Genomic DNA, 2,363 nt, shown 5'->3' on the forward strand with positions numbered 1-2,363 from the left:
TTACTTTATATGTCATTAATCTTGTGATATGGTTGTACTGCCTGGATTCATTTTAAATGGAAGTAAAACACTTTGCAATTACAAATTGTGTCTGTTGTTTTGCAATTAATTAACATATCAGCAGAGTGTGAACATTTTCAAAACCGATCAACACCATGTTCCGTGCATTTGTTTGTCACTAGCTGAACTCCTCCCCACTTGCCATAATTGTAGGAGCAAATATGGACATATTCCTGGAGTAGGCTAGCCACTGTCAGTATGTTAACAAAACCTGTATTGCTTTGGAATTCCTTATCGGGAAACCTCTGTTGAGGCTAATTAAATCACTTAAAATTCTCAGAATTACAAAACTCAAGATTTTGAGAATTGAATTACATTAAAAGGGGGCAAAATAAATATATACTTTGTCTTTATTACTAGGCATAATTAAAGAAAATAGTACAAGCTTGATGTTTCATGTGCCTTTAAATCATGAAACTGTCTTTATAATTTTAAATAAATAAAAAATTGTTAAAAAAAATTTTTTTGACCCCGACGTGATTTGAACACGCAACCTTCTGATCTGGAGTCAGACGCGCTACCGTTGCGCCACGAGGTCAAGTGAAAATCTCAAGCAGAGCATGTTTAATTACAGTTTGAAAAATAGCTCTTCAGATTATTTTGATTCTACAACATTTACCATTACTATACTATAAAGTGACACCAGGTTTATTTTGGAGGGGGGGGGGGTTTAAAAGACCAGTAAATACAGTAGATTTTCATAATTGACAAATGCACGATAGAAGGACCATGCAATAGCACTTAGTCTAAACTTCAAATTAGTAGTTGATTTTTTTCTGACACATTTTAAACTTTCTGTCCATTTCCATTCCCCCTGTATCATGTGACAGCAACCAGCCAATCACAAATGGATATACGTATAGTCTGTAAACTCTTGCACATGCTCAGTAGGAGCTGGTGACTCAAATCGTGTAAATATAAAAAGATTGTGCACATTTTGTTAATGGAAGTAAATTTGAAAGTTATTTAAAATTGCATGCTATCTGAATCATGAAAGTTTAATTCCTTTAACTGATATTGCAAATTATCTTTTGCTTTGGTTAAAATGTTTTCTCATAAAATAGCCAACGACGAGGATGGGATTCGAACCCACGCGTGCAGAGCACAATGGATTAGCAGTCCATCGCCTTAACCACTCGGCCACCTCGTCCTGACACTTAATTATTTATTTTAAAAAGTTAAACAAATATATCATGTTTTTTAAGTTTGTTGGGATAGGGTTTCATACTTTTTGGAAAATAGCAACATCATATTTTGCACGACTGATTTATAATGCACATTTGTACTAACATTTGCTGTACGATCTTACAAACACACTAATGTACAACTTGTTAGTTAATAAATTACAATTGTCAGAAATCCATATTGGAAACATTTTATAAAAGAATATATTAAAATGAGGTTTTCTGTGATTGCAAATTTTTCTCGCTTTAGATATAAAGAGAATTTCAAGATATTGACATATTTTTTTATTAAAAACATATAACTCAAACAAGAAGAGACATCATTAACCATTTTAATACAAGTTCAAAATATGGGTTTTAAAATAGGGCATAATTGCCAATTTAAACAAAATTGCAAGAACACTTTAAAGCAGAGTCACACCCATTTGTGGATTGCTCGCCCCGCCCACTCCAATCCACTCCAAAACAAGCACATAAAATACTAGTAGTATAATTTAGCCATTGTTTAAAGGAATAGGAAAAATAAAATTATATTTTCATGATTCAGACAGAGCATGTCATTTTTAAATTCTTTTTTAAAGGGACATTAAACACTAAAGACATGCTAGATAGAATGATGCATTCAAAGAAAAGATTAGTCCATGACTAACATGTAGATGTATTTTTTTAAAGTTTCATTAGTTGTTTAAAAAGTGACAAAATAAGTGTAAAGTTGTAGTGTCTATAAAACACTGGGAGCTGCCATGTTGTAACTTGTGTTACCTTCTCTGCTGTAGCCAATTAGAGACAGTTATAAATAGGTCACTAGAGTGTGCAGCCAATAGTTGTGCTGGATTTAACAGAGTTCTGCACTTCCATTTCTAACAGGAACTGAAAAGCTCACAATTTCAGAATGGAATTACAGGCAAAGAGGACAAAATAAATAATAAAAGTATATTGCAGAGTTGTTTTATATATACACTTTATCATTTTATATTACCATCTCAAAGTATTAATGTCCCTTTAATATTGAATTTGTTCTCTTGGGTACCCTTGTTCAAAATAATATGTACCTATCGGCAGCAGCAATGCACTATTGGGACCTAGATGTCGATTGGTGGCTACTAGGCATCTGCATTT

At 32.8% G+C, this 2,363-nt stretch overlaps 2 non-coding genes across 2 annotated transcripts; both read right to left on the bottom strand.

The window, feature by feature from the left end:
* Positions 1-526: 526 nt before the first annotated feature.
* TRNAW-CCA (transfer RNA tryptophan (anticodon CCA)) lies at positions 527-598 on the bottom strand. Its single transcript has one exon. It is a non-coding gene; the product is annotated as a tRNA-Trp (tRNA).
* Positions 599-1,128: 530 nt separating this feature from the next.
* On the bottom strand, positions 1,129-1,210 carry TRNAS-GCU (transfer RNA serine (anticodon GCU)). Its single transcript has one exon. It is a non-coding gene; the product is annotated as a tRNA-Ser (tRNA).
* Positions 1,211-2,363: the final 1,153 nt, after the last annotated feature.

This window comes from Bombina bombina, chromosome 6 (assembly GCF_027579735.1).
Source record: "Bombina bombina isolate aBomBom1 chromosome 6, aBomBom1.pri, whole genome shotgun sequence".
Lineage (NCBI taxonomy): Eukaryota > Metazoa > Chordata > Amphibia > Anura > Bombinatoridae > Bombina > Bombina bombina.